Here is a 23,461-nt window from a genome sequence, read left to right as displayed (position 1 = left end):
CTTGTTAAACCATTGGGAGATTGATGAGAATGTTGCATTACAAAACATTAATAACATTAAAAATATTGTTACTTCTAAGTTCAAAGACAAAATGTGGTGTGAGAAAGATTTAGCAGCTAAAAGAAAATTGAGATATTATAAGGAGGTCATCAACCCCACCCTAGAAGATAAAAAGTATCTCTCTGTTTTAACTAGCTCAAAAAAGAAAATTAATATAGCCAAGATTAGAACGAACTTTCATGAGCTCCATAGTGAAACGGGTCATTGGGCAGTTCCTAAAACACCATGGATGGAAAGGTTCTACCATCTTTGTGAGAATAAGAACATCAAAGATGAAAATCACTTCCTCTTAGAGTGCCCTGCGTACAACCAAATTAGATCTCAGTTTCAAAATCTTTGTTGCAATACTGACCTTCCTACCCTTTTACAATGTCAAAATTACAGTGAGCTCGGGAGGCTTCTCTCCAAGCTTTTTGAGCATAGGAACAAAATATTAAATCAAACTAAATAATTCGTTTCTTTAGGTCCGATAGACCAAATTTTGGTCTCAGTGGACATTAACCATCATCATCATCGTCATTATTTTAAAATACACAAATCCTACACACTCTATTCAAATTAATTCAAAATACATATAATATAGAAAACAAAAATCACATTACAATAAATTAAAAATTTAAACAATTTTTTTTATAACAAATATAGTTTAATATACAATATAAAATCATAATATCATACAAATACAATGCAATTTTTTTAAATGTTCATATGTCTCAAACATCAAATTTCCAAGCACTTACATCATTTTAAAATATTGTAAAACACACGGTGCTAATTTATTATATCTAAACTTTTTCTTTGTATGCCACTCCCCCAAAACATCAAATTTCAATGTATTTAAATTATTTTAAAATACCCAAATTTTAAATTGAAATTAATTGAAAATACATATAAGATGTCATACAAAAATGGGAGAGAATTAATTAAAAATTTAAACATTTCAAGAAAAAATCAAACACCTTTTATTATTATAAAACATATACTTTAATATACAATATAAAACTATAATATCATACAAACACAATACACATTTTTAAAATGTTATGTCTCTAAAATATCAAATTTCCAAGTACTTACATTATTTTAAACTATTGTAAAACAAACAGTGGTAATTTATTATATCTAAAAATTTCATGAAAAAAATCTGAAACTATTGGGGAAAGGGGAAAGCATACCTCAATATGAAATTTAAAATTATAGAATTAAATGTCGTACAATCAAATACAATTTTTTATTTACTTTTTACAAGTCATTCCCCCAAAACATCAAATTTCAAATGTATTTAAATTATTTTAAAATACACAAAGTTTACACATCTATTCAAATTAATTCAAAATACATATAATATCCCATACAGAAATCACAACAGAATTAATTAAAAATTTAAACATTTCAAGAAAATATCACATTTTTTTATAAACAAATATAGTTTAATATACAATATAAAATTATAATAACATACAAACACAATACACATTTTCTTTTTAAATGTCCATATCTCTCTAACATCAAATTTTCAAGTACTTATATTATCTTAAACTATTGGAAAACACACACTCTTAAGTTATTATATCTAAACATTTCATGAAAAATACTAGGGAAAGGATAGGTGGATATGCAATTTAAAACTATAAAATTAAATTTTTAACAAGTTACTCCCCCAAAAGATGAAATTTCAATGTATTTTAATTATTTTAAAATACACAAATTTCACACATGTATTCAAATTAATTCAAAATATATATAATATACCATCCAAAAATCACAATAGAATTAGTTAAAAATTTAAACATTTGAAGAAAAAATAACACATTTTTTTTAAATGTCCATCTCTCTCAACCATCAAATTTCCAAGTACTTGCATTGTCTTAAACTATTGTAAAACATATAGTGTCGATTTATTATATCTAAAAATCTCATGAAAAATCTAAACAATTGAAAAATATAGAAGTAGATGTCATATAATCAAATACATTTATTTTTTATTTTTTTTACAAGTCACTCCCCCAAGCCTCAAATTTCAATGTATTTAAAACATTTTAAAATACACAAACTTTACACACTTATTCAAATTAATTCAAAATACACATAATATCCCATACAAAATCACAACAATTAATTAAAAATTTAAACATTTCAACAAAAAAATCACACATTTTGTTTTATAAACAAACATAGTTTTAATATACAGTATAAACTTATAACACCATAAAAACAAAATATACAATTTTTTTAAATGGTCATGTCTCTAAAACATCAAATTTCCAAATACTCACATTATTTTAAATTGTTGTAAAAACACAATGTTACAGCCATAACCAAATACAAACAATAGAACATTTACCTAAAACATTAATATGGTACAACATAGGACACTAAATATAACTAAATATAACAAAACATATGTGGCTCAATAATGGCACATCTAGGCACACAAATGAAAGGGAAAAGGTTTGTTTGAAATATATGATAAGCAAATGGAATGACAAATCTTCAAATTACCCTAAGTTGAAGCTTTGATGCAGAATTAGGGTTTTATAAGCCCTACAATTTCCTATAGTTGATGACATCAACCAGAGGGAAGAACTTTAACCCATGCAATTTTCTAGATTTTGATGTTTTAAGGTAAAGCAAGGTGGAAGGAACTCAAACAAACTCCACACTCAAGCCCTATTTGAATTCAACCTTATATCCTAACCCTAACAACTTTTCTTGAAGGGCCAAAAGTTTAGGAAGGAGGGAAAAAGATGAAGTTTTAAAGTTTTTGATCACCAAGATGGATGCCAATGCCTACTATCCACTTGGGTGATGGAGTCTTAGGGACCTTGACCATGGAAATATCAAACATTTGTAGGGAGTAAGGGTTAAAACCCTAGCTTTTCACTTGTTAACCCTAGCTAACACTTTATAAGGGGAGAAATTCACTAGAAAAAAACTCTATATGAGATTTTATAGGCAACTTAACAATACAAGATTAAAGCATGCAAAATCACTAAGCATTTCATATAAATATAAACATTTAGACAAGGAACATAGAAACCCTAGCAAATTCATTACATACAATAATCATAAATGATAGTCAACAAAAATTACTCACAAAATATCCAAGAACATGCCTTCTTTCAATCCCAAAACGACATCTCCACAACAAGCATTACTCCCTAATAGCCAGAAAACCACATGAGATCACATCTCCACAAAGTAGTGAAGTACAAAATCTTGTTTGAGTTCTCTAAGAGCGGCCAAATTTGACATAAGTGATGATGAAACAATGAGAGAGGTTATCCTCTATTTATATGAGGTCTACCTCTTCTAATTTATCACCAAAAGCCCCTACATAAATTTTAGTTTTGAGTGGACAAAACATAAAAGTGGGTTACAAGCCAAACCATTAGCTTTACAACAAGAAATGCCAAAATAAGCCCACAAGTGTGAATTGTAAGCCTAAAAGAGTGATGACACCATGCCATTTTAGGGCTCTAAATGCTCCATCAAGGCAAAGACAATGTTGAAAATGTCTCCAAGCATCATGATCATCCTCTATTAAATGAAAATCCCCAAATCAAGCATCAAAGCAGCTCTGAGGGTCCAAAATTCAGCGGTGGGTGCCACACTTCATTTCCATGGGTGCCAAGTAGGCAATGTGGTTGCCCCCTCTCTCTAGCATTAGGGATCCATCAGTTGCAACAAGCCCTCTTCTATCATTCTAAAGATGATCATCCTTTTTGGGACCTGGATGATGGCATGCCCATTAAGTGGGGTCAAGGCTAGCTTGGGGACATGTTGGGTCCAGTGGTACATCAACAAGAATCCTCCATGCTAAGTAAGAGAAGCTTAGCATTTTAGCAATAGGGTGCCCTGAAATGTGTGTCAACTACTCAATTCATAAAAAAGTGCAATGCTCTACCAAAAATGGGCAATGCTACACTTGCTAAGTCATCATGCTCTCTAAAATGTAATGTATGGCCTAAGCATGTTTCTTCAGACCACCTGAGAAAACCAAGTCAAACTCAAGTGAAATCAACCATTCATTAGAGACTAAGAGCATAACTACATCTAAGTGGACCATACTTAAGTGTTAATGGCATATTAATACTTCATGAAACTGAAATCACCTTCAAATATCTAACTAGACCAAGTCCTATAAAAGTGTTCCCTACCTTTGTAGGGATGCCTAAGTAGCCAACCCTATTAGGTGCTTCCAATCCCCAAGGGCATTTCCATGGTTGACCCTTCAATCAATAGGTGCGACTGTAAGTGACAATGGAGGGCAAAGACTTCATGGCCAAGTGCCATGGTCAGGGGACTAGCTAATGGAAGTCCATATCCTAAGTGTATAGATGTAATGGAAGAAATAATCATGGAGGCTTGAGTTACCCTAATTAGTTTGCTTTTTATTGCTCTTTATGATATAGCATTTGATTTACTCCTTAAGGTAAGGCATTTTATTGCTCATCAAGGTTGGAACATGCAAGGGTTCGTTTTGATGGATGGAGCTTTAAGAAGTCAAAACTCATGTGATGATTAATGAGGAGGGTAGGGCTCATGCTAAGATTTTTCCTACACACTCTATGATGTCTCGTCCATCTTTTTCATTTTAACCTTTGTTTTTCTTTATTTGTGGCCATCTTATGTTTTTCCATTATTTTAGCCGCATCAACCTCCTGGTAAATGTTTTCTGTCCCTACTCAAGGATGTGGATAAGAGAGTACCAAATGTCAATGAATCAATGACAAATAACTAGAAGGATGGAGATGATATCAAAGGGTTAATATAAGTGTTAAGTATGGCAAAGGAGAATGGACATGCTATTTCAATCCAAGTCTTCCATCTAGTGCCACTCCTAGAACACTAAGGCCTTAGGGGAGGTCCCACTAGACTAGGGCTAAACATTAACCCCCTCGTAAGGTGAGAGAACATTTTTACAATCATGATTAGTCAATCATCTATATCACCCCTTTATCTCTACTAAATTCCAAAAACATTAAGAAAAAGCATCTGATTGCAAAATGATCAAAATACCTGTTGAGTGGTAGCACGTGTTAGTTTTTGAAGTAGCAACAAATAGGTGTTCTAGTCTTAGATGATGCTAAGAGGATAAGGAACATGAGGTCTCCAAAATTCAGAAAAGGTTCCACGAAATAAGACTCATGTTAAAATATGTAAATAGGTTGCATCTTAATAATGACATGTGCAGTCATGATTTCATGTAATTGATATAAAGAAGAAAAATAAATTTGTTTTTTCATACTTGAGTCATGGTTTTCATGCTCAAGGAATTTTATTTTTATAACTGAAGCTCCCATTGAGAGCTATTAGGATTGGTCATCAAGTCATAAAGTCTATTGAGTCAACATCAAGTATTGAAGACCCATTTGGGAATGTTACACATTGTAAAAGGAAAGTTTATTTGTGTCACAAACCCTCCAAGACCTTGTCACATGCACTCCCTCATGTTGGCCTTCAAAAGAGATGAAGATCAATCTAGACAAGCATGTTGACCTAGTCACAAGGTGAAGTTGGCCTATTTTGACAAACAATCCACTATATATAGTGAGGACTTGGCCTCCATTAGCACACCATTCGATTAAGCATAAAAAGGATAGAAAATAAGTGTGAATATCACAAGAGAAGAAACTAATCTCCAAGCGAAGGAAAGAGGATCATAACTGCGTTGATTCTAATCTGTTTTTGGTTAATATACCTCACACGTTCAAGAAGAAGTGATGCTATCTACTACAGAAGGAGCCAAGATATTGCAGTCACACTAGAAGGTCAGATTAAGGAAGAAAATCAAGTTGGTTCTCAAGCCCCATTGCAGAAGGAGTCTCCACCTATTGAAGGTTTTTTTCCCCATAGTGGGTTTTCCCAAGGTAAATCTTCTCTCTCTTTTGTGCATTGTAATCTCTATTGTTCTATTCTTATTTATTGTTTAATTTATGATGTATAATTGTTGAATTATATATTGGAACAAGCTAAATTTAAAAGATCTACATCAAAAGTAACTATCAAAATTTCAAAAATATTGTGCTACCCTTAATTGCACTAGAAAATCAACACTGCCTGCATTGCATTTGATCTCATGTTGTTGTTGTTGTTGCAACCACTACAACTAAGAACTAATATACTATCCCTACAGTTGGATTCTACAATTGTTCCTTGTCTCTGAATGCAACTAGCTCTACTCTGTCTACAGAGTATCTAACTACGCCCAACTGTCTTTGTACCCTTCTAGCATTTTACTACAACTAGCTCTGCATAGTCTCTCAAGATCTAACAGCGCTTTGTTGACATATCGATCCTCCTACTACTAAATATTGTTGGCCCCCATAGCAAAGGTAATGATCCATGAGGAAACACATGTTTGATGTTGTGCATCCTCAGACCCTGCCCGATCCTACAACTCTAAAGCCTCGCACTCCTCCTCCATCTGGAAGTATAGCCGCTATTAAGGAAAACTACTCCAACCTAGAGGTCAACTCATTTATCTTTGCTGATGTTGTGGTATGCTTCTGACCCTTCTCATCCTTCTTCCTTTTGGGACACTGGGTCATGTAGTGACCAAACTCACCACATTCGAATAATTTGACCTTCGATAGGTCCTTTTTCTTCTTGTTGTCTACTTTTTAGTTTTCTCCCTAGTTGGGACCATTCTTCACCTTTCCCTTACTAACAAGGCCTACATTATCCTCTTCCTTCTCAACCTTAGGCCCCCTACTACTGCTGCTGGTAATACCCTCGACAAGACTGAGCCTTAGTTCCTCCTGAGTGAAGTACTCCACATGCATTCCCAATTTGGAAATTTATCTCGTCCACTAATTCCCTAAATGAAAGTTGTCCACTCTTTGGAAAAACCATTTAAAGAAACTTGCAAAAGTTATTTGTCATCAAGCTTCTCTCCTACAATAGCCAACTCATCACAGATGTTCTGAAGTTTGGTGAGATAGGAAGTAACTCCTTCACCCTTTTTCATCTTTTTGATCCTCAGCTTCTCCTTGAGAATCATTTTATGGTTCTTTGATGGATCCTTGTATAGCTTCACAATAGCCTCCCACATGTCTTTTACAGTATTCTTGTCTACAATATGTGGGACGATATGGTCCTGAAACCTGTCTAGGACCATCCTCTTAGCTTTGGCCATATCCTTCTTGTAGTCAAGATACTGGATAGGATCTGTTGGTTCAGCTACAACTGTTATCATGAACTCCTTCAGACCATGCTCATCCAATAGGAATAACATCCTGGCCTTCCAGACACCAAAGTTAGAAGCTTCGTCAAGTCTAACCTGATCTCTGAGACTTGTTGCAGTTATGTCTGCAAAACTCAAATAAACTGGAGACTAGATCTAGAAATCTCCTTCTCCTTCTGGCTTGGCCCTCTCCGTTTGCTACTTTCACTCCCTTAGGAATGCACAGATTTTCCTCCGGATTTCATTCTTGGGCTAATACACTGCCTTCATTTGCTCACTAAAACTACTCACTCTACCTCTCGAATATCCTTCTCCATTGAATAGCACACAAACTATAACCTCTGCAACTCAAATTAGCTAAATTGGCAAACTTGCATGGCCAGCTGCAATTGGAAATCTCGGATCTCCTCCTACAAACTTGAAACTAGAAACCCTCGGAGAATTTCTAGAAATTTCCTCTAGTGTGCTTTCTCTTCCTTTCACAACACAAATCTACTGCTGAAAGTATTCAACGCCTAGATTTTCTCAACGAATCAACCAATCTACACACCAAAACTGCTTCCCAGCAACCACACTGCTTGTTGGAATTCTTCTCTAGACAAATTGTACTTTTCTTGCACTCTGCTTCTGGAAATCGATTTTCCTGCCCAACAATTCACACTGACTCTCTAGGCCTGCACAAATCTGAATCTTTTGCTTCATATCTCCCTCTGAAGCTGCACAATCTCCTAATATTTTGATTCTGAGCCTCTGATTTGATCTTTAATGCTTTGATACCATGCGAAAATTCCTTGATTGCAAAAACTGGATATTATTCTCCTAACTATTACCAATTTAATTATTATGAAAATTAATGAATAATTCACAATTTCAATCTCCACCATAAAATACATTGCGGAAAATAAAATGTGAAACTAAGAAATAGATGCACACACAATAAAAGTTGACACAATTATTTTGGACTGAAAAGTCCCTGAAGAAACCCCGATGGGAAAATCGATGCAGCAGATGAGGGTTTATTTTATTATGCAGCAAATTCTGGGAGTATGGTAATCTGGATTTCAAACTCGTAATCCTCCATCAAATACACTGGCAAAATATGTGGGAGATATTTTACTCCCTCTGCAAATCAATTGAGCCTCCCAGTGTCTTGCTCACACTGCCCTCTAGAAATGTGCATTGTTGGTCTAGAATAATTCAAAATGCCTACTAGATGGCTCCAGTTGAGTCGTGCTACCTCCCTCTACCTCTTAAAAAAATTTGTTTGCTTCCCAAATGATCTTTCTGGCCTTTGGCAACTAAAACTACCTCTCTCTCGACACTCACACTAGGATTTCTGGTTGCTCCCATTGGTTGCATGGCCTCTTTATAGAATAATTTAGGCCTCCCTTCTCATGCCTCTATGACACTGGAAAACTAGTAGGAAATTCTCTGGAATCCTCCTCCCAAATTATCTGTTGCTCCCTCTCTCTGATGCTCTCTTTGGCTCAAATTGTCTCCCTTGTTGAATCACTGAAACTAGGTAGCTTGATTTGCCAAGTTAACTCGCTCTCCCTCTTGTCTCTTTCTCCATCCCATCGACTTGCTCTTATAATCTCTTGTCAGAGATTCAACAGCCAATATATAATCATGATTGATGGCTAAGATCATCTTGTACTTGATCCAAGTCATTTTCTAGAAGTCTCTAGAGCATAAGCCGATCTCCTTAATTAATTCACTTTAATTAACCACTTTTTCTAAGTTAGACTTAGGAAATATTTAAAATGATGGCTAATTAACTTAAGGCGTTTCATAAGGTTATCTCCCGAAATATTTTCTATGTTTTGGAGATATCGCACTCCTTAGCCTCTTTGACAAAAATCTAGACTAGAACACTTGTCTGATGGTATCAAATCAATTGAAAACTAACACACTAGTCTACTTAGCTTGGGTGAAGTTTTTTGTGTGTAGATTAGGGAAGTCCTCCACAACCTTTAGTAGGAGTTGACTTAAAGAGTGGGGATTTGTGCCAAGGTGACAATAAGCACTTATCCTATATGGTACCACCTTAGTGCCTCAAGAAGACCTTATTGAGACCACTAAATTGGTGGTAACAGTGAGTACTACACATTTTGTGTTTGAATTTCAACAAAGTAATTTTCAAGCTGAGCTGAATTTTGTTTCTACACGAATGTGGGAAAACTAAATGACTTTAATAAGTTGTTATTCATGCCAAAAATTCTTGACTAATGCAAGCCATGCAAAGATGGATATTATCAAGGAACCATATCATCTATCTAGGAAAACTAAATGACTTTAATCAATTGTTATTAGTCAAAATTTTATTGATCAAGTAGCAAAATTGCACAAAATTATTAGTTTTGTTTCTCTCATATGGAAGAAACAAGTGGATTTCACATAGAAAATGCTATGTTACTAGTAGGGTATGTTATCTTATTTTTTTTTTGCTAAAGCAAGAGTCATACCTTCTATTTCATTAAATCTAAAAACAACTTACATAATATACAACATTCCCAAAAGAACTGTGGGCCAAAGAAAAACCATCTGCTTACAGCCTAGGGCCCCGAGCTAAAGGCTTAAACACTGAGCCTCAGTCCCCCAAAAAAAAACTACAATATCCACAAAATACAAACAAATTCGAGACCGTTCGATCTCCCCTCAGAGATTGGACAGATGAGGCTCAAATCGGGCCAGAAACAATCAAACAATTAAAATTTAGAATCAGACCTGATGCGGAATTAGGGACTCAACTAAAAGGATTTCAGGGCCGAATGGGGGGATAACCCTCGAGCATGTAGAGCGCGTGAAAGCCACCGATTCCCACAAAGATGTGAAATCTGCCCGGACAATATTCTTTCCCGAATCAATGCCATTTTCCTTGACCGTCGATCCTCCACGCGAAATCTAATAGCAGAGGAAATATCGTGATACCAAGTAGCCCAGCGATTAACCACGCGATAGCCATCCTGGCCCCACCAACATGCTCACTTGTTTCTGACTGTAGATCTGACTTGCATGATCTGACGGTCGAGGAGTATATCGCATGAGCCTAACACACCGAAGATTACCATGTGATGAGGGTGGTATTCCTTCCCCGTACTATGCCATGTGTTGCTTGGTGAGTGGAATCACTCCCAACTCTGCAAAACCACTTCCTGCATGAAGGGCATGCGATGGACGATAAACCACCTCGCGAGCGGTATTGCAGCCACAGAAAGGAAAACAGGGGTTTTAAGGCTGTCGGGAAAGCCGGAATTCCAGCCCCACTCATCATCCCTTCTCTGCAGTCACATGAACCCGTGCAAAATGAAAATCCAACTATTTGGCCGACCATCCGCAGAATTGTATCTGCTCAGCAACTCCCATCTGAAACTTCTGTGTTCGTACTATCGAGGGTTGGGGAGGCTGACAGTGACTTGCATCCCCAGAATGTTCTTACTTTGGAAAAAACACTGCATAAAGAATCCAAATCAACTAGACCCCACCTCTGTGCCTTTGTTTCAAAACACCATTATGTCCTCATCCGCCTGGTCATGACATTGCACCTTTAATCTATTCAGAGGCATCTTAGGCCAACTCAGCGCAACCCTGCTTTTGGTATAGAGTACTCCTTGATTAGCCAAGATGTCCGCCAATTTGTTTGTTGTCCTTCGCACATGGTTAAAACTCACAGTACGTAATCCACAGAGATGAAGCTGAATCCTTTGAAAGACCTAGAGCAGCCTCCATTTTTTTGAGACTTTTTCCTACTCCATGCCATAGCTGATTCTTTTGACCAAGTTTATGATTAACTCTGAATCAGCTTTGATAATAACATTATGGAGATTATCCTACTTCAGGAATTCTAAGCATTGCTCAAGAGCCATTAATTTTTCCATATTGTTAGTGGCTCTTCCCAAATGCCAATGGAAAATGAAAAGGAGATTGACATTTTCATCCCTTAACACCCCTCCACAGCCAGCAATACCCGGGTTATCTTTGGAAGCCCCATTTTTGTTGTATTTCGAAAAACCCTGAGGGGGAGGATGCCAATAATCCTGCTTAATATCCATTTTCAAAACCTTCCTATCCAGGCCTTGTGGAATAAGCCCCTACATACCTAACTTAAGAAGTATCTATGTTTCAGCTTCTGAAGGTGGATTCTTAGGGAAAGTTTGCACTATGGTACTTACCATCTCCTTAAGTTGTCTTAAGATTTGCTCAAAAAGGCGCCGTGAGGAGATTTTTCCATTCTTAAAGATTTTGTTGTTCCTTTCTTTCCAGACAGTCCATATTATGAAGCTTGGCGTTAAAGCCCAGGCTGAGCCAAGAAGTTCAAAATCAGAGAAGTTACGTCTCCAATTGATTAGGGTATTGATAATGCTTCCTTTGTCCCTATCTGTCTGTTGGAAGATAGTGGCAAAAGTATCCCACAACCAAGAGGTGAAAATGCAATTATTGAGAAGGTGCTCCATTGTTTCCTCTTGGGCTTCACAGAGCTGGCATCTGGAAGGGCCCAGAACACCCCTCTTCTGAATGTTATCCCAAGTTAGAATGTTCCTATTATGAACCAACCACATGAAGAGTTTATTCTTCATCCATCCTTGATGTTTCCATATGTTCTGCCAAACCCTATTCGGTTCACTGGAATCCAGCTCAAGGAGTATGCATTTTGCCTCCTTAAGATTGAAGGCACCTGCATTATTGTTGCCCCATCTAAGTTGGTCATGCCCCCCTGTCACTAATATTTTCCTTTGTTCCAACATAGTCAGAAGTTCCTTTTCTTTGGCTTTCAGTGGGTTATCTTCCCTGTGATCTATATTCTTCTAGGTTCTCCATTTTCCTTCACTGTTGGTTTGATCCCAAAAATCTTTTACCTTAAATAACCTTTTGGTATCTGTTTCTTTTTTGAGGTCTAGAAGGTTCTCTCTCAACAGTGTAGGTTCTTGTTGCCATTTGTCCTCCCAAAACAAAGCAAGATCGCCATCTCTGATTTCCCAGAAGCTACTTTTTGTACTAATCCTCAATTCCACCATGCCTTATTCCAGATGTGTGAGCCCTTTATGATGCCAAACATCCTTATTAGATCATTATCTTGCCAATTGCTGGCATATTTTTCTTTCCATATTGTAGCCCACTGTGCCTTTGGGTCTTTGACCCAGTGCCACCATAATTTCTCCCCTAAAACTTTACTTAGTGCTTCTGGATCATCCAGTCCAAGACCCCCATAATTTTTAGGTTTGTAGATCTTCTCCCATGCTACCAAGGCCCATTTCTTTCTTTCCTCCCCCTTACCCCAAAGAAAGTCTCTTTGAATGGTTCTAAAATGTTGCAAAACTCCTTTTGGAGCTAGAAGAGCTGATAGCATGAAGACGAGGATAGATTGGAGAACAGCTTTTGTAAGCACCAACCGACCAACCAAGTTTAAAGATCTAAAGGTCAATTTTTTGATTTTATCCCACATCTTATTAATCACCGACTCCCAAATGCCCTTGAGAAAAGACTTATCAGTAAGAGGCACTCCCAAATATTTGGAGGGAAGGACATCCCTTTGAAATCCTAGAATCCTTGAGATATTTTTCTGAATAGCAATATTGGTATTAAAGAAAAAAATCTTAGATTTGGAGAGATTAATTTCCATACCTATAGCCATGGCAAAGTCAGACAGGATATGTTTGTACGCTAGAGCTTCTCTAACTGTGGGAATTCCCTGCAGCATAGTATCATCAACAAATTGTTGATGGGTCAAAGCCTGACCAGTCTCTGAAAGTTGGAGGCCTTTGATATTACCAACTTCTTTCGCATGCTTGATAGATCGACCCAGTCCTTCCATCATGAGGATGAAGAGAAAGGGAGAGAGCAGATCACCTTGCCTGAGGCCTCTGGAAGGAGTAAAAGTCTTGGAAGGAGAACCATTAACCAGAATTGAAAAGCTGGAAGAAGTTACCAGGGCCATGACCCATCTTACCCAGTTATGATCAAACCCAAAAGCAATAAGGACCCTCCTTATATAGGTCCAATTCAGCTTATCATAAGCTTTGGCTAGGTCCAATTTCATAATCATACCAGCCTTCCTATTTCTTGTCAATGAGTGCACCATCTCATGCACTTGAATGATGTTATTGAGAATTTGTTTGCCCTCCACATAACCAGATTGCTCCATAGAAACTAGAGTAGGAAGAAGTGGTTTGAGTCTATTAGCAACAACCTTGGATATTATCTTATAAACCACATTGCACAAGGCTATGGGTCTAAACCTATCTGGAGTTTGAGCATTGTCCTGTTTGGGTATTAGAGAGATGAAGGAAGTATTGAGCACCTTCAAAATTGTTCTATTCAACCTACAATCTTCCACTACATTAAGAATATCCTGTTTAACTATATTCCAGAAAGCTTTAAAGAAATCCACATTGAAACCATCAGGGCCTGGCGCTTTTCCATTCTGCATTTCTTTGATGACCTCACTAACCTCCTCTTCTATCACTGGCCTATTAAGATTGAAATTATCCTCTCTAGTAACCAGTCTAGGAATATGCCCTGTTAAATCCCTGATAAAATGCTCTCTGTCTGAAATGGGTTCCTGTGTTATTCCATGAAAGTGCTAAACTAACACATCTTCTATATCTTCATGGAAATTAAGAAGATGACCACCCTCATCCTTGATCGAAGAGATCCTATTGTGAGGTCTATTCACTATGGTAGATCTGTGGAAAATCTAGTGTTACCCTCCCCTTCTTTCAGCCATTGAACTCTGGATTTTTGTCTCCAAAATATTTCCTCTTGTTTACATAAATTCTCCCAGTCTTGATGGTGTTTAGTGACTTGGTCATTTCTATCTTTATCAAAGCCATCAGTGATAAGGGTTTGATTGAGTTCCCACATTTTATCTTCCACAACTTTTTTTGCTGCAAAAATATTGCCAAATTCATTCTTGTTCCAATATTTAAGTCTGAGCTTGATGTGCTTTAGCCTTTTGTGTAGCTGGAACATACTTGTACCCTGAATATGCAAATCTTCTGTCCACCATTTTGTAATGTTGTTGATGAAGTCTAGGTGGGTGAGCCAGATATTCTCAAATCTGAAAGGTCTGTTCTTGGGGGTACCAATGCCCTGAACCTTGAGTTGAACAGGGCAATGGTCCGAGCCTCCAAAGGGGAGAATTCTCGCTATCATTTCCTTGTTGGTGAGCATAAGGTCCTCTGAGATTATGAATTTGTCTAACTTTGAGGCTACTTGAGACTCTCCTCCTCTTTTATTGTTCCAAGTAAAGAGACCATTACTCATGTCAGTATCAACAAGCTTCATATTATCTATAAAAGTTTGAAAAGTTGTAGAGTCTCTGCTTAAAGTTCTGGTTCCCCATTTTTTCTCTGAAAGTGATTTGATCATGTTGAAGTCCCCACACAAGATCCATGGTACATCTACATGTCTATCTCTAAGCTCCATAAGAGAATATAGAAACCTAAGTTTGTCATCCATTCTTTGAGGGCCATATACATTCGTGACCAAATAGGTCTCCCTGTCTCCCACTGGCTGTATAACCACTGATAAATAATTTCTAGATGCCTTAGCATCTATTATACCAATCTTTCTGGGGTTCCAAAGAGTAAGTATGCCCCCTGTTGTGTTATCTACATTGACTTCTAGAAACTCAAATCTATTGAGCCATTTGTTGTGAATTTCTTTTATTTTTTGAATGGAACATTTAGTTTCCTGGATAAAGATCATATCCGGAGCTTCTTGTTTCATTCTATTACTAAGAATTCTTTGTTTTCTTTTACTACCTAGACCTCTGATATTCCAAGATGTAAACTTCATTATTAAAGATTCGTAAAGGAGTAGCTGGTTAGATCTTTCATCTTACCTGGATCTATCATTAGTTTTCCACATTCCATGAAGAACTTGTTCTGCTTTTTCCTGCCTCCTTTCTTTCCTGGGTTTTTTGGTGCTAATCCAGGTGTGATTTTCATAGTTTTCACACCTTCGTTGCCCTGTCTTTCATTTTTTCTTTTCCTGTCTATCCCTTTAGCCTGAGTTTTCCGTAGGAACAGCTACTGTACTCTATTGAAATCTTTTGGCGGTAATGAGTCTACCCCACTCATGGTCCCCTGTTTCAAGAACCCTTCCAGATCTAGGTGTTCCCTGTCAAGAATCTCCTGCAGTTCATGATCCTCCATTTCCATCTCACTCTGGGTCATTTCTTGGTCCATCTCCAGTTCTGCATCGCTCAGCATAGTCTCTTTCTGTTTGTTAATATCCTGTGTTTGTACTATGTCTTCTTCTTTCTCCTTCTCCACTGGGTTTCCTTCCATTACCTGATCTACTTTTATTATCTCTTCTTCTTCTTCTAGTACTTGGAACCTATTTAGATTAGCCTGTTACCCTTCTGTTTGATGTTTCTTTGGCCCCCTCTTGCCCCCTTTTCCTCTATGTACCACATTGTGAAAGCCTTCAATATCTTTCATTATAGTCAATTTACTTCTGTTCTTTGTTTTACTGAGAGGGCAGTCTCTAAATAGGTGCTCGTGCTCATGGCATCTCCGACATCTGAAAGGAATATGTTCATAGACTACTGTTTGCACCCATTCTTCATCAAAAACTTCCAAGATGACCTCATCCGGTAGAGCTCCAAAGAGATCCATCTCCACACATATTTGTGCGAAGGAAGTGTACTTTCCCCTTTTGGTGGCCTCAGAAGCTTTGAAAAAACGGCCTAATTTGTTTCCTATGGCAAATAACAATTCTGTTTACCAGTAATCAAGAGGTAGAGAGTAGAGTCTTACCCAGATCGAGACCGAGGTGAAATTTTCTCGCTCAGGGACAAAATTCATCATCCACGGTCACATGTAGAGGCTTGCTGCTGCATAGAAGTAGGGCCCTCCTTCAAACACCCTATCTTTATCCTCAATATTTGTGAAGACCATAGTAAAGAAACCCTTTGACCCAAGATGTAGGTTAATGCTTCATTTTGGTTTCTAGTTGTATTTAATCCATGTCTGTAAAGCCTTTTCCGTGGGCCATAATCGTATGAATTTACAAATGATAACATATGTCCGTAGGTGGTCCCTGTGCACCTGCAGAGTAGGATCATTTAAAACTACTCTGGGTATGACCTTAGCTTTGGGTTTACATGGCCCCTTTTGTGCTTTGCTTTTCGCTCCATGTTCCTTGTCTTCTTCCTCATTTTCTTTATTGTTGTTATTCTCCCTTGACTTGTTTAATTCTTTCTCCTCTTCCACATTCCTTATCCCTTCTCCTAAAGGATCTATGACACTCTCTAATGGTTTCTTACCCTAGCTAGCCACTGCATACCTATAGTAGGGAGTGGAGCTCCCTCCTTTGCGTACTTCCATGGATTTCTACACCTGCAGACACCTAAAAACCCTAGCTCTTCGACCCTCCCATCGACTCCCGATTAATTTTACTTCATCGCGCATCTAGTAGGGTATGTTATCACTAGTCACCACATATGGCATTAGATTTCACCGGTGATTTTTAATACATTGGATTGGTTGTAGCATGCTATATATGGATTTTTTGCTAGATTGTGGGTATACATACCTTCATTCTTTGCTCAGATATGATGTTCATGCTTTATGGTGTTGTTCCACATCATGATCAACAGGGAATTTGAGAAATGATCATCATTGTCAATCATGGCTAGAGAGGATCATCCAAGTCTGGCAGAAATGGCATCTCTCAAGATCCATTTTTAGACTTGTAGAAGTCCAAGATCATTCTAGCTATGAAGGCCTTAGGGGGAGTATTAATCTGGGAGTTGTTGTGTCAACATTCTTGTAGCAATGCAAGGGGTAATAGTGGGGGTTGAAGAGATCTATATGGCATAAGGCTTATTCCCTGATTTTATCCGAATTTTTCCACAGCAGCTAGCATCACAGGATAGATTGGAAGGTAGCAAAAAAGAAGAATATGATGACAAAGGACCAGCTAGGGGTAGATATATCTGATGTACATGATATTAGTCTTAATACAAGTTTATATAAATGTTCTAGATAAGAACTAGTAGAGTACATGCTAATCCTTTTTGGTACTTAAGCCAACTTACACTATGTTGAAGCAGCAAGTCACATAGGGGACATTGTCCTATTCTGTTATCACTTAACAGAAGATAAGAATTTATGTTAAATAAATTCTTGGTGGTCCTCTGTAACTGATTAAAGTTACTACAGTAAACATGTGATACCAGAGGAAGAATGTTTAAAGGATTTTATTCGAAGTATATGCAAGAAATATGGGTTAAAGGGTAGCATGAAATCTATCCCCCTTATCATTGAGGTTTGCATGATAAAATCATCTTGGAAATCCTTAACCCACCTGTATGAGAGACATTTTATAGGAGTTGTGTTGAGCCTTTCAAGCAACAGATTTGCGATGCACTCCCTGAGGTTATTTCCAGCAGATTTGAAAATCATATGGTGTTATGCTTGAAGGATATACACTCAGTATTAGGTCATTAATCTAAATCCCAAAACTGCATTTAAGAAGCAGTTCTAAAGCCCTCCCCATGGCCATCTTGTGCACTACTATTGGAGGAAAAAGTGTTGTTGGTTAAAGGTGAAGGTCACTAATGGACCACCATTGGTATACATCCAAAAAAAAGCTACACCCTAGCATCTCATTGGAATGATTGAGGATGGTTCCTATTATTCTCCCTCGTAGTCTCTCCATTGTACAAGGCACATTTCGTAGCTTACTTAAGAGGTCATTTTCATTGATCATGAAAAATATATCAATTCTCTATTGCTGTCATTGAAGAGAAGAAGAAGGTACCCATATGATATACATTAGAATCATTTGTTTCTAGGCCTGCTCAGGGTAGTCACTTTCGTCCTTTCAGACTATTTATTGCTCTTCACTATCAAATATGCCTAGGCCACCAGTCAACAGTTTACAATCCCACAATATCTTATATCAGCAATGAGCATTTTGGTTTGAATACCCTCAAATAAATTGTGTGCCTGATCTAGAACCCTTAGCTAGAGTTAGGCATTTAGCACCTTGAATTTAGACATGTGACACATATGTGTCATCATAAGATTCATCATCTAAGTTTAAAATTATGAAACATCTAAGCAAATGGATTATCTCACTCTATGGTCCATAGCTATTTGCATTCACTATTTTACAAAAATGCTTAGAATTTGTAATCTAAAACCAACAAAAAATTCCTGGTGTTAAAGTACTATTTATTCTTTTCTATGAGTAGAATCATGTAATTTTAAGATTTGGCTTACAAACAATCTTACATCAATAAAAATAGATCCACAGAGGACAAATTATCTATGTGAAAATTGTTTTCCAACTAAAATAATGGTTGTCTACTTTGTATGTACATAATATTTATCCACTTTTTCTATTTCATGGAACAATGAAACTAGAGATTTTTGGTAAAAGCTAAACTAGAGCTTATAATGTTTTCTAAAGCATGCAAGAGAAAAAGGTGTACCTATCCAAAAAATTGTGACATTGCCCCACCACTGACAACAACTAACCCCCTTACATGACACGCCACATCCTTGACTCACAAAAAAGTGCATTCTAGATTTTTCACCATAGATATAACAAAGATCCATTTAGATGCTTCAATCCTCTTTTGCACTCCCATCTAGAAGGAACAATCTACATAACAGATAATCCATAATTAATGACAGAATATAATAGTGTCTAAAAAAATCTACACTTTTTGTGTGTGATTTTGCTTTTTGATTTCCAATTTCATTACAAAACCAAAAAGCATAACTTTGAAGTATTCTTCCTTCATGAAGTTGGAAGCATCATCAAATCATGTTCACTTTCAAATATAAAAATAAAGAAAGAAAAGATAAATAATTATTTTCATTTTTTTATTTAGATTAAAAGTAAATTTATAAAATATGATATTTTATTTTTTATCATAAATTTAATATTTTAATTTTATAAAAAAATAATTAAAATATAAAATTCTACTCTGTAATAAAAGGTAATTTAATTTTATGAGTCTTATTAAATTTATATATATATATAATTCTATTAAAAATAATTTTATCAATTTTATAAATATTATTTAGATAAAAAAATGAAAAAATTACTTTGGTTTTTTAAAAGTACACAAAATCCATATGTTAAAGTGAAAATTTATTTTAAATCAAATACCTTTTTACACAGCTATGATCAATGAATCTGTATTTATAAATAATAAATATTTTTACTATAAATTAGAAATTAAATTATTAAAAAAAAAAAACTAAAAATTAAATAAATACAATAAACCTTTTAACTTATTAATTCACTGGAGTGATAAAACCCTTTCCCTCTCTCCCACTTAAGGCCAATTGTGAAAAATTCTTACCTAAAATCCCCTTCCATCTAGCTCATGGCCATCTAATTCCAATCGTGAATATCACCCTAGCAGAATTTTCCGTGAGTGGCAAATCTAAAGCCTATATAAAACAAAATATGCTTAAGCTACAATTGTTTTTGGATGCAGCTACATTGTGACTCTAGAATAATTTTATTATCAATTTCAACCGTCAATAAGAAATTAATTAATGATCATGGTCTATCTCCACATAATTTACAGAGGAAGTATACGAAATGTAGCAGCCAAGTTTGTTAAATAAACATTTAATCAAAAAGCAGCCAAGTTTGTTAAATATTTATACCCTGGAGAGCAAGAAATGAAGCTACTCTGAATTACGGAGTAAGTACGCACAACTTTCAAGCCTACCCTGTAAATAATTAGCATTTAGCTAGCAGGAAACTACAGAGAACTACAATAACATGATAATTGATGTAATATCGGTAGCAGGAAAGATTGAGGGGTAAGCAATGAGTTCATACTCTTATGTGAAGCAATTTCATTGAAAAAACCTTCAAATTATGAGACTAATCCATAATTCCCATCCCTCAAATTTAAACATTGTAATTTTATGTTTGTGATTTTTTTTATGGGCTTTAACTATTTTTTATTTGAAGTTTAGTTATTTTAAATTTTAACACAACTATTTACATTTTTTTCCGTTATCAGTTATAATGTTATTTTTGTTGATATAAAAAAGGTATGGGAATATACTAATATCTAAAAAAATATTCTGAATTAATTTAAATTTTATATATATATATATATATATATATATATATATATATATATATAATTACATAACAAAATATATATATATAATCACATAACAAATTAATTTAAATTATATATATATATATATATATATATATATATATATAATCACATAACAAAATTTTAGTTCTTGTATTGTAAGTTTGTGATTCAAAACTCACATAGACATTTTAATTTACACATTTAAATTATTTTTACATTTCTTTATTATTATAGTAAAAAAATAATAATAATTTTTTATTTTTTATTTTTTTCAATTTTTGAATATCAATTAATATTATAAAAAATAAATAAACTGTTTAAAATTTAAAAAAAATAAAAATAATAAATAATTATAAATATAGATACTAAATTAATAAAATTGATTTTTTTATAATACATTAAAAAAAATTTAAATTTATAATTATCTTAACTTAACGTTAAATCAAGTTATCTCATAAATATTTATTATATTAAATATTGTAATAAAATAATTTTAATAGTAATAATTTTAGAATTTATAATTATCTTAAACTTAATGTTAAATCAATTTTTTTCATCAATATTTATTATATTAAATATTATAATAAAATAATTACAATAGTAATAATTTAATTTAAAAATTACAATTAAATTAAATTAAATTGTAACACTGCAAGGAAATAGGATCTTGGAGGGCTCGAAAATTGGCCAAGTGTTGGCCAGAGCCAACGAGCAAGTCTGGAAGAGAGATACACTATACAGGCAAGCGTGAGTATTCATCTTTATTCTTTGCTTAATGCAACACATATAGGAAGGGGTTTTGAGCAGTTGTTTTCCCCTAGATAAATCTTTGTACATGTGTGACGTTTCCTTTTGCATGTCTACGATTCTTGTTCTAGATGGTGAATTAAATTTCCCTCATGAGTAGAGTAGCTTCAATTCTTGTGATTTAGTAAATTTCATGAGCAGTAGAGAAGAGATCAGAGCTGGAATCGCTGTAGAGAAGCCCACAGCATCTGATGCTAAGGATCTAGCAAAATGGAAGAAGTGTATTTCCAGGGCGAGGAGAATCGTATTGGAGGGAGTACGAGACCATATTGTCTCAAATATCCATGGGAAAGAGGCTATGTATGCAATTTGGCAAGCACTGACATATTTGTTCCAAAATAGTAGTGACCACATGAAGTTGACACTCAAGGATAAGCTTTGAAATATCAAGGTGCAGAAGAACGAGACTATTTAGCAGTACCTTAGTAGGTTAACACAATGTTGTGATGAACTTAGTCAAGTGTCAAGTTCGTGTTACTATCATAGAGAATGATTAGTGAGCCTATCCCCTCTAGGCCTTCTTAAGAGCTGGCACAACTACCAAGATTCGATGAATGGGAGGGAGAAACTACCAAATTGGGAGCGCCTATGGTCCGACTTGATGCAAGAGAAAATAAGGCGGAATGCGAGAGATAGGACCTCATCCAAAGAAGAGGAAGAGTACTTTGCATTAGTCAGTAAAGGAAGGAAGGACCAGGCAAAGAAGTCCCAAGGTGAGGCTAATTCTAGCCAAGAAGAAAGAATGAAGACTTGTCCAAAATCAAGTTCTTTCACTGTCATGAATTAGGGCACTATGCCACAAAAATTTTCAAACACGAAGGAAAGCAAGAAGGAACCTGCAGTAGCAACAACAAGTGAAGCTTTAGCTTCAGAGTTTGAGCTTGACTTCACTCTCATGACATGTAATGTGAGCGTAGTGATGGGGAGCATGTGGTACTTAGATAGTGGTGCCTCATTCCACATGACGGGGAATAGAGAATTTTTCATGGACTTGGAGGAGAAATATCTTCAAATGAACATTGAGTTTGGAGACAACGAAAGGTACAATGGAACCAGTTTGGTACAGTGACCTTTCAGACGGAGTCGGGCTCTGCTCTCATACTCAAGGATGTGATGTTTGTTCCAGATCTAAAGAAGAATCTTGTCTCCATTACAGTTTTGGAAGACCATGGTTATGATGTGATCTTCAACAAAGGAAATGAATTCTTGAGACACATAGCTACAAGACAAGTGAAGCAGATTGGGGTTCGAGTCAAGAACATGTATGCACTTGAGGTAGAATATGCATGCAAAGCCTTGAGGAGCAAGGCAAAGACTAGAAATGTGGTGGTTGAGACGTAGCATGTTAAACCTCTCAACATGCAGCCTCAAAAGAAGCCTCATGAAGTTGTGGAGCATCCACAAATGGAGAAGCAAAGAGGAGGCAGAGTGGAGACATCCACTAAAGTAGAGACCTCCAACAAGGGGAGAGTTTGAGCCAAGTGGTCAAAGGGAGCACATGCAGCTATACCTCAAGGAGTGAGGTGGAGCGATGTAGATCCTTATTCCAAGAGGTGCAGAAATGTGGGAAGGGTCCATTGAAGAATTCTCCTCATGGATCATTACCTTGATATGGGGGCCCACAATATTCAGTAGCAGGAGGATGAGTGTCAGTTAGATACTAAGGATTTTTGACAGCAGAGCATGAGGCTTAGTAGAAGAATCAACATCAGTGCAATTTTCTGAGTGTACAGTTGTAGACACAGTTGATTCAATTTGTTTTTTTTTATGCTTCTCAGTTGTAGATGTTGCAATTGTAGCAACAAAAATGAGAGTTGTTGCGTGCAGTACATTCCATGGGTCCAGGATAAGGGTGGTTGATAATCCCTTTCTTGCTGAGAGGGAGGTTGAAAATGTAGCAAGAAAGTCTCAATTTTGATTTTCTGCCTTCAAATTGAGAAAATTCAAATTTCCACATCAACATACAACTTGTAGGAGTTAACTAAGGTGACATAGCACTTGTCACTCAATTAAGAATAGTCAATTCAAGTTAATGAGTTTAAGTTCAGTTTACTTGAGTTTATTCCTAAAAAATAGGAGTCTAACTTAGTTAATTCAGGTTCGGGGCATGAAGTTTAGTTATGTGTAGTGAGTTCCTAAATTTTAGGAGCCTAGGTTGAGTTAATTTTAGTTGTAGCAATTTAATTCAGTTAAATTGAGCTATGGTCAGTTAAACTGGTTGTAACTGTTTGAGGAACTAGTTGAAGGTCAAGTTGTGGAAGTGGAACTTCAACCACACTCAGTAATCATCCAGATAACTAATCAATCAACCT

General features: G+C 35.8%; 1 pseudogene; it reads right to left on the bottom strand.

The window, feature by feature from the left end:
- Nucleotides 1-6,937: 6,937 nt before the first annotated feature.
- The window catches only part of LOC149165079 (24-methylenesterol C-methyltransferase 2-like), a 42,755-nt pseudogene continuing 26,231 nt past the window's right edge, over nucleotides 6,938-23,461 (bottom strand).

The sequence above is a fragment of the Pinus tabuliformis genome, chromosome 5_1 (assembly GCF_031772625.1).
Source record: "Pinus tabuliformis cultivar Carrire ecotype Pingquan chromosome 5_1, CPIR1, whole genome shotgun sequence".
In the NCBI taxonomy this organism is placed as follows: domain Eukaryota; kingdom Viridiplantae; phylum Streptophyta; class Pinopsida; order Pinales; family Pinaceae; genus Pinus; species Pinus tabuliformis.
The sequence above is the reverse complement of the archived record's forward strand: the minus strand, read 5'-3'. Positions and strand labels throughout refer to the sequence as shown.